The sequence below is a fragment of the Lactuca sativa genome, chromosome 2 (genome assembly GCF_002870075.4).
Source record: "Lactuca sativa cultivar Salinas chromosome 2, Lsat_Salinas_v11, whole genome shotgun sequence".
NCBI classification, from domain to species: domain Eukaryota; kingdom Viridiplantae; phylum Streptophyta; class Magnoliopsida; order Asterales; family Asteraceae; genus Lactuca; species Lactuca sativa.
In genome coordinates, this window is record NC_056624.2 from 207,277,642 (window position 1) to 207,288,479 (window position 10,838).

Sequence of the window (10,838 nt, forward strand, 5' to 3'; positions counted from 1 at the left end):
TAATTAGAAAAAAATTTAAGCTATGAATGCATGATTTTTTTATAAATATTAAGTTGTGAATTCATGATTTTTTATAAATATTAATTTTTGAATGCATGATTTCTTTTCATAGATTTTAGTTGTGATTAAATGATATTTTTATAAGTTTTAAGCAGTATATGTATAAATTTTTATAAGTTAATGTGAATTTAAACGTGTTTCTATTATATTAGTGTTTTCCCAAATAATATGAATTTAGGTTTTTTAAGTTGTGAATTCTGATGAGTGTGTGAACTGCTATCTAATACAACCTCCAAGCTCCAAACATCATCAGCTGTAATTTTTAACCTGTAAATATATTTTATTAAACTATGAATTTGTGTATTAAATTGTGAATTAAATGTATTAAGTTGTGAATTGAGTATATTAAGCTGCTAATTTTTTTTTTACGAATTTTATTTTTGCTTCTAAAATATAAGATGAAATAAACATTATATATAGATTTTATTTTCTCTAATTTTGAATAACATGTAAAATTTAAATTGTGAATATTATATTAATTTTTGAAAAAAACACTAGTCTACATATTTTAAGGTATGAATATAAGTACTAAGTACGGAATATGAATGTGAATGTATAGTTTTTGTATATTAAACTATGAATTTAATATATTATGCTATTAATTTTGTGTATAAAATTGTGAATAAACTGTTTTAAGTTGTGAATTGATTGTATTAAATTGTGATTTTGTATTAATTTTATGTTAAAATATGAATATTTGTATTAATTTTTTTGTGAGTATTTTTCGTGAAGTAAATATATAAGAATGTATTAGTTTTTATAATTGTTGCATTAAACTCTAAAATAGTGAATTAATTTTTTTTATTAAATTGTGAATATAGTATTTAAGCTAACAATACATGATTTTATATACAGATTTGGTTTGAAAGGAATGATGGTTACAACGTTGATATAGATGGTTGGTGCTGACATGTGGTAGTTGGTGGTAGAGTTTGAGTTTGACTCTTCTAAATTAGTGAATTAGTGATATTATGATTGTATTTTAATTGTGAATTTTGTATACTAAACTATGAATGAATTGTATTAAATTTTGTATATTGTATAATTTTTGTGTTAAAATATGAATCGATGTATAAATGAAAATATTAGACTGCAAAAATTATAATTTTGCCCTTTCGGTACCAAATATTCAAAAAAAAAAATCTGGATTTTAACATGTTTAATAAGTATTGTATTCATATTACTTATAAAATACGGCTCTTAATCTTTTGTGGTTCTTATTTGAACCAATATATATATATATATATATATATATATATATATATATATATATATATATATATATATATATATATATATATATATATATATATATATATATATATATAATTCTCCATATCTCTTGAAAAATCCACTCTATTAAATTGATATTCCTACCCACTAAAAAGACAAAATGACATGATGAAATACAAATTGATATATATATATATATATATATATATATATATATATATATATATATATATATATATATATATATATATATATATATATATATATATATATATATATATATATAATTCTCCATATCTCTTGAAAAATCCACTCTATTAAATTCAGATAAAAATAAACAGAGGACAATTACTACCCACTAAAAAGACAAAATGACATGATGAAATACATATTGATAATGATTCGAACTCTAATTCTTGGAATATTGAACCCATTTATTTTGTAAAATAAATTGCGTCTTCGTGTTAAATTTAAACATTTAGAAGCATTCATCTTTAATCCATGAATGTTTATTCATCTATGATTCAAATTCTCATAAGCTAACACAATTTGCATCAAAATCAAAGGATCCCCAAATCCATTGGAGTCTGATAGGAACAGAATGTTACAAGAATAACCTTGGTGCCATCAACTCCAAAAAGAAAGTGGCGAATATTGCGAGAACGAAGAAAATTTAAATTTCTTTGCAAGAGGACATCAAAGTAATCTTGAATGAAATCAATTAGTAACAAGAACCACATATTGATTAAAGAAGCCCTTAACAATTGTTTTGAATTCAGGTTACCCTATACAGTAACACTATTAAAATAAGTAATTTTATACCTAATATATGTTAATCATACACACATTTAACAAAATTTTTTATATTTTTTATACAAAAAATATTTATAACAATCTTTACAAAAATATAACAAAAACATTAAAAAAATATATCCGAACAAAAATAATAAAAAAACCTATAAAAATTATTCAAAAAATGTTTAAAAAATATAAAAAAAACAAAATATAAAAAAATTAAAAAGTATATTCGAATGAAATTATATATATTTTTATTTTTTTACTGCTGACATTATATATATATATATATATATATATATATATATATATATATATATATATATATATATATATATATATATATATATATATATATATATATATATAGATCCGGTAAGAAGTTTTTTTTCTACATATTTTTTTTTACGAACAAAATAAATGAATCACTAGATGATTCATTTGTAAGATGATTCACAAGAAAAAGTTCCCAAAAGAACATATTTATGATTCATTTTTAAGTAAATTAAGAATGAATTCACTTTTATGACAATTTTAGTGAATAACAACAAAATCATTGTATAAATGAATCATCGAGATGTTTTTTTGAGAATTTTTTCTTGTGAATCATCTTACAAATGAATCATCTAATGATTCATTTTGTTTGTTCGCGAAAAAAATATATAGAAAAAAAAACTTCTTATCTTCCTACCAAAAATTTCCTTCTTATTTGATCTTGACTCTCTCTCTCTCTCTCTCTCTCTCTCTATATATATATATATATATATATATATATATATATATATATATATATATATATATATATATATATATATATATAGGGAAGGGTTATATGGAAAACAAAAAAACCTTAAAAGAACTCTAAAAATAATAAAAGTACATAACAAAATACTTAGAGATCATAATTTTTTTTGACTTTATATTATGAAAATCGCAGCTTCTTTTATAAATTCGCTAAAAATCGATTTTTTTTATTTTTTGATTTTTTTTCAAAAACATTTTCAACAAAATTATATAAAAAGCTGTGTTTTTTATAATATAAATGTGACAACTGTCAATTCTGGGTAAAAAAAGTCAACAAAAGTCAACCAGATCAACTCAACGTGTATTAGAATCTTAGGTGAATTGAGATATTCCCTAAGTGTACGGTTGACAAATTATAATACAAAGTAACTCTCTTATTGGAAAATATTCGAATATAAACCCTAAATAAGGTTAGTACCGTAACAATTCGATAATTCAATTTTATATTATTTTAGTATAAATAATATTCATAACTCAATGTGGTAGAGTTCATAAACCCTATGCGACATGAAAAATTCATAACAAGGGCTACAAATACGGATTTTTAGTGAATTCGTCACCAAATATGACAAATTCCATACCCGGCCTAAAACACCCAACTTTTAATGAGAATAATTTAGAAATCAACCCAATTTTCATGTAACGTATTATTATTTTTGATAATAATGATTTTATTAACAATTTGAATTTTTATAATTCAAATTAAATATTTATACATCATTTATACATTAACATTTTTATAAAATATAAAGAGTAGACTTTTGATTTTGTGAAAACCCATGACTAGACAAGTTGGTCACTCTTTTCCCAACAAGACTTTTACCCAACATATATCAAGGCTAAATCCAACATGTAACCAAGTAAACATCACCTCACCCACCCCACCACCCTCCCTCACCCCTCCAACATGTATCAAGGTGAGTTCATACCCCTTATTTTCGAGTTTTCCATGTTTTAGGGGGGGGGGGATACAAGTAAACAAATCCTATTTGGTTGATCTAAAGGCTTTGATAATTAAAAATACAAGTTATGTCACTAAAACTTATCTAAGCATAAAAATCAGCTTTCTATAGAAAAGTTGTGGTCTGTTCACCGACTGTTTTGCCCTACCTAAACTTCAAATATTTCAAAACTTTTCAATATGCAAATAGTTCAGGTTTATAACTTTCTAAAGACTAATCGCACACTTTCATATGATTTTTCTACAATTTATGGCGATTTTTACAAAACTGTCTATCATTTCAAAAATGATTTCGGACCCGTATGTGAAGATAAACATTTCACACTGGTTTGAGACCACTAAAAATCCTAATAAAAATTTTGAACAAAGCAAACTCATTTTCTAAACTCTCAGAGTTTATGGATCCAATATTCGACTTACAATGATTTTTCTATAATTTTTCTAAAAACATGGACAGAAAAATCAAAAACTAGAAATTGTCTTTATCGTACTAAATGTTTTTTATACTTGTGTTAGATGTAAGTTCTAATGACATATTCATTTAAAAACATCTAGACAAGGTATTTACTATGTATTTATATAAATGATTATATATGTATTTTCAATAAACAAATAAGATAAACTATAATAGGTATAGTTTGAGGAACATTCATGTTATTTTACTCTTTTGGGGAATAATTATATAAATATATGATTATTTTATACATTGGGAATACTATAAATAAATAATACAAACGATAACAAGGAAAATATAACTTCAACACACTTTATGTAAACTAGTTAATACAGGATTGTGAGCCACTCCTTCGTTGTACCAAACATGGTACCCGTTAAAATCCTGAATTATAACCAGAGTCTCCTAGAGGGAGAGCGTGATTTTGTGTATAGATCTATACGGGATTGACAATCCCGCACCTTAGCTGTTCGCTATAGTTAGACCCGCAAGTCTTGGGTGACAAACGTCATAACTTTTGGACGTCTGAAGAACGGCGTGCATGCCATTAGTCATATTAGCATGGTTATAATGAACACTCACAATAAGTATTAACTAAATATTTACATAATGATATATTTTCAAACAATCTTAAAGGTGTATTCACTATGTGGCTACTTAGTGTATATCTCAGGGTTATATAAAAATTTATGTCCGGTAGACAGTGGAATGTGTGATTTCCGCCTTACTTCGTGTTCCTTGTTTGGTTGTTGGCTTAGGGAAGATTCATCCATTCGACTGCGTGTTCGACCTCGATTTTATATAACTCGTATGTACAAAGTGATCATAGGAGGGTATCAATATCACATCCGGTTACAGTGCAAACATGTCTTCAACTAGTTTTACTTATGAATAAAACTACGTATCATTAAACTAAGTATGACAATTATACTTATACTTTTTGGTCTTGGAATGTTTAAGACTACAATTTAGTTTTATGGAAAAAATATAGGATTTTCCGAAAAGAAATAAACATCATTATTTTACTAGTAAACAGTTTACAATTCAACTTTCTGGAAACAAATACAATTACTTACTCTTAGGTTCGGAACCATAGTAGGAACCAATATGGGTCACGTTTCTTTTATGAAATCAAAGTGTTACATTATATTCTTTAAGCATAAGAAACATATATATTTTGGTCTTAAGGCCTAAGACTACATTCCATTTTATTGAGAAAGTATAGGGTTTTCTGAAGGAACACACAAACATTTTCAATGAATAAGAACTTATTTTTGTAAAACAAAATGCTTATGAAATCACCAACATTTAATGTTGACATTTTACAAAATCACTTGTATTCTCATGAAACTAGTAGACAGGTATACATACAGGTTTCGAGAAGACGGAGCATAGTAGCTTCAAGTCTTTGTTTTGCTTTTCGCTATTGCAGTCAAGCATTATGTAAATCAAGTACAATGTAAACCATGTATATAATACAATGGTTGTTGTTGCTTTGATTACTATTATACAATTGTTGTGATACTATACATGACGTCCTCTGTCCTCAAACGTTTCCGCAGTTCCAGTTTGGGGTGTGACAATAAAGTAAAAAAAAAAAGATTTGTGATCTCTAAATATTTTTTTATGTATTTTTTATGATTTTTGAGGTTTTTTTTAGGGTTTTTTGTTTTACATAGAACCTAAACCTATATATGTATATATATATATATATATATATATATATATATATATATATACATGTATATATATATAATGATAAAAGAAAAGACAAAAATATAAAAGTAAGGGTAAATGGTCTTTTTAAATGGACTAAGGATGTACAATGCAATTTCTTTAAATTACAGGATGCATCTTGTCGATTTTTCAAAGGTCTGACTGAAACTAATCAAACCATAGGGACCACAACTTTAATTAATTATATATTTGATCTTCAATATGGTCTTCTGGATCCAAAACTAGAAGCAAGCATAGGTGATTTTGATGAATCATCTCTAGAATTTCAACTATGGATTCGATGAAGAGACTTTTGTACCTTAACCTATGTTTTTGTGCCTCCAAGTCCATCCATGGCGACCGCTATCGAGGAGTTACATTAGGTTATATATGAAGCTTCAATTTGGATGGAATACGGTGTAGCATGGCCGTAACATTCAGAGTTTCAATTTGTCCAAGTTGGAATGCAATTTCCGTCCATCTTGCTATTGATATGTTACATGCTCACATGTTTGCAGGTTTTCAGAACATGGGAAGAAGAGGGGTAAATCTGCCACCTCCACCATCTCACCCTACGGGTTTATAAAACATGGGAAGAATGGGGTAAAATTCACAATGTTTTTCATATATAGGGACATAGATACTGTTATGAAATGTCGGAGGAGGATTGCTATCCACGATGGTGACCTTTAACACAAAAGGTAGGTATGTCGGCGATGGGAGTTAATTGGGAAGACGAAGATGGTAATACACTGTGAACATAGGGCATGCAGACATATTAAACCATCCACATCAGTGTAATGTCACTAATCTTTCAATTGTGCCATATCAGCTTTGCAATGACTACTTACATCAGTGCAATAACACTCATCTTTCAAAAGTAATTATTATATATATATATATATATATATATATATATATATATATATATATATATATATATATATATATATATATATATATATATATATCATTACTATATATAAATAAAGACCCTTTTTCTGAGAGGCCGCTAAAATAAAATTAACAAGCTTCCAACAAAGCACGTAACCCATCCCCTAATCGACGCAATTTACCGATGCGTTTTATCATTACGTCGACTCAATCCTTCTCATGTGAATTTCAACGCGTGAGATGGGTTTGGAGAAGAGCATATGGCATCAAGTTGAAGACCAGAGAATTAAATCGTCATCCACCACCGCTTCTTAATCGGCAAGTGTCGTCAATTTGTCCTCCCATCTATAAATACCAATCCTCGCCAGCCATCTTCATCTATTCTTATGGGATTGTCTTCACTCATTGACAATTATCGATCCCGAAGGAGTATTTATTTTATTTTTTTTAGTTTATGAAATTAGGGCTTTTAGTTACTAAAACCACACTCACATGTTCTTCATTTTCATCGTATTCCGTTTGTGTCAAGGATTTTTTTTCTTGGTTTATTGTTGTCATTCAGGGAAGGTATTTATAGGGTACACCCAAAGGAACGGTTTGCTTTTTTAAGACCGGGTTCACCTTTTAGAGGCGATTTGGGTTTTCTCACAATCGATCTTCTAGGCACCGCCCCAAAATGAAATGTTTCTTATAATTCCCAAATGTGGAGATTGGCGAAACTGACCTTGTTGAGATCTGAGAAAGAATCAAATTAATGCCTCGTTCTTCACTCAGTTGGCATTGGCATTTATCGGTTCTCCTCGTCAGGTTTGTCCCACGGCTTCCCAATCTACTATGTTTTTGTTTTCCATGTCTCTAATATTTGTTTTTTTCTTCTCATTGATGCTTGGAATTTTAATTTCTTACAAGGGAAATTGCTTTCATATGTTTCAAACTAGGCAAGTGAATGTTTTTTCAAAGAAATTAACAATTCAAAACATATAATCAAATAAATGTCTCACCTTGGTGTACTTATGTAATTGTCAAAAATTAATTATTATATATTTGCATGTTTCGTCTCCATTAAGTTCTGTGTAATTTAGTTTTCTTAAATTCTTTGGGGTGATTGATTTTTAACCCACTCTTTAATGGGGTGTAGATTTATTTCATGATTCCATGAATTCTTGTGGCTTAACGAATGCCTGACTCATCATCGAAAACTTATGTTCTTTGTAATTCATAATTTATTTAATTGTTGGGAACTTATTGGTTTTTTCTACAGTCTTCAATGGGGTCAGAGTTTATTTTCACTATTTTGCAAGTGTTTTCTAGGATTATCCAAGGTTGAAAAATGGGATTCAAATCAGTTTATGGGGCATTAGAGAAGTTCTTCTCATTTGTATGTGTTTTTTATCACTAAGTCTCTCGAAGATGGATAAAGCATTTGATAACTTAACTCCTCACCAGTATCTTCATCGTATTTGTTAATCCATCCATTTGTTATGTTAAAATTAGGATTCTTGATATCTTTAAATCCTAGCAAGGTATATATCTCCGAAAATTTTGGGTGTAGGCATACAACAAGTGGGATGTAACAAGGTTGAATTTCACAAATGCAAGTGCTCTGGTTGCTGCATTTCAACCATTCCTTGAATTAGGAGGAATGACATTAACTTCATTGGGCCAAATGTAAGTAATTTATTATCGTCACTTATATTAAAATTCTTGATAATGCGGTAATACCTTTTTGCAGCCTGATAGTATTCATGTTATAGGGGAACCAAGCAACTTCTAGAGTTACCATGAAGAATGTTGGTGTTCCAAAAAGTGTTTCTACTTGGCTGGTTTATTGTTTTTTAATCTATTCTTCTGATTTGTGAACTGAGGATTTTGATTTTTGGATGTTTTTACTTAAAGCTTCAATCTTCATTGATGAATTAAAAAGGGTTTTGATTATAAGATTTAGATCTTGGTTTGGATCTGATTCGGGTTTGCAAGGAGTTTTTATTTTTTGTTAACATTTCTTTAATTTAAAGGGAGCCTTGGATGATGGTCACTAGAATAGAAGATGGAGCGAAGCTTGTTGGTTATGGGTTTGAGAAAAAACTAAAGATTTTAGCCATTAAAGATGATGTGAAGGTTTTGTTGTTGGGTTTGGGTGAAGAAATCAATAGAGAAGGTCTTAGGAAGACCCCTTTTTTGTTGTAAAAACCCTTCGTGAAAGAACCAGAGGTTAGATCTTTTCTTATTGTTACTTTTCATTTCATTTTTTGTATTCATGGCATGTATTTTGAAGTTATATGTTTTATTACTATTTCTGTAATGTTTCCTTTCTGAAAAGGGGAACAAATATGGTGTTTATATATGTTCGATTGTAATAGTATTTATTGACAATACAATAACATGTTATCTCTGAACTGTTAAAGATGAACATGGCAACTGAAAAAATCAAAAACTTTGGAATATCTCTAAACATTTAATGATTTTTTGGTGTATTTGCCCAATTCATGCTATAAAGAAAATATGGAAGACATAATCCAAGGTGAATTATTAATGTAGTTGGGATTATAATCAGAATCGTGCATGTCAGAAGCAGAGCCCCTAGACTTTCTCTGGTTATAAATCTAAACCTCTCATATTGTGAATCATGTTTGTGTTGGTCTTTTACAGGGTCAGCAAGGTCTTTTCAAGATAAGGCACAGGGCACAAGAAAGTGACAGGCACAGGGGACAAAAACTTGTGAATGACAAGAAGGGCAATCAATACATGGAGTTATATTCACATTCATCTTTCTGCTATTTTTGTTATTTGCAAATTTGACAGTTAGGTTTTGGCAGTGATGTTTATAGATAATCAAGTTTAACTTAGTTTTATGACTATTTTCATTGTTTCAACACCTTAGTGGGGTACCCTATTTGCTAAACTATGTATTGTTTTTGCCTTTAGGTGATTGAAATTAGCAACGGATCAAGGTAAAGTATGTACTTCAACAAGACAAAAGGAATTATCAAGTTAAGCCTGCCAGGCTGTTTCCTATGTGAAAAAGCAATAGGTGTCAATGCCACGCTTGGCATGCTATTGCCTAAGAGTGATGTCAATAGGACAAAAGATGCAATTTTTTCCCACACAAAAAATAGAGAAGGATTCACAGTTCATACCAACATCAAAAATACCCCCCCCCCCCCCCCCCCCCCCCCAAAAAAAAAAAAAAAAGCTTTGGCAATACTAAATGTAGTAAGAACATTGTCGATGATCTAAATATTTATTAGATTAACAAGTGAAGAACTCAAAAGTGTTTGCTACAATGTCATATCTTCGCTAGGTTTGATTCAGTAATGTCCATTCAATGGATATGAGCAAGAAACTAAATTATTATATATAAGATGTGACTTTTTCCAAGTTTAAGAATTAATTTGTTTGGCCCCTTACAACTGAGCTTTTCCATTTTTTGATTTCTTAACTTCAAATTTGTAACACCCAAAGTCAGGAAGGCCAAGAAAGGTAAGGAAACCCTAAGTTAAGGGACGACTCGGCGAGTCCGAGCGGGATCCGGGTCGAGGAGTAAGTGACCGACTCAGCGAGTCGGCCAAGGAGACTCGACGAGTCTTGTCTATACGAGGAAAACCCTAAATTCGGGACTTGGAGCCTATTTAAGCGCCCCATTCTCTTCCCTAGGGTTCCTTTACTGCCTCTCTAACCCAGAATACCAAACCCTAGCCGCCATATCCAGTGTTGAGCCAATTATTGCCTTGAAGAGTGCATTAAAGCTTGGAAAAGGAAGAAGGATCTTTAAGGTGCAAGAAGGGGGCTATAGATCTGGGATTGGGAATATATTTCTGAACATTTGGAGGTAATAAACTAGTTCTTGGACTCCTTTGCACCTAGATCTATGTGTGAGTTTTGGGGCTTTTAGCCATGATTGGTATCCATTTGAGTTAGAAG

General features: G+C 29.5%; 1 long non-coding RNA gene across 6 annotated transcripts; it reads left to right on the plus strand.

The window, feature by feature from the left end:
- The first annotated feature begins 7,034 nt into the window (after nt 1-7,034).
- On the plus strand, nt 7,035-10,634 carry LOC111911740 (uncharacterized). 6 transcript variants are annotated; one of them, XR_006188505.2, is made up of 4 exons: nt 7,035-7,724; nt 8,470-9,128; nt 9,567-9,718; nt 9,843-10,634. It is a non-coding gene; the product is annotated as an uncharacterized LOC111911740 (long non-coding RNA). The 6 variants fall into 6 exon arrangements; XR_006188504.2 differs by having other exon boundaries at nt 9,567-9,667; nt 9,843-10,633; XR_006188507.2 differs by having other exon boundaries at nt 8,470-8,585; nt 8,650-9,128; nt 9,567-9,859.
- The last annotated feature ends 204 nt before the right edge of the window (nt 10,635-10,838 follow it).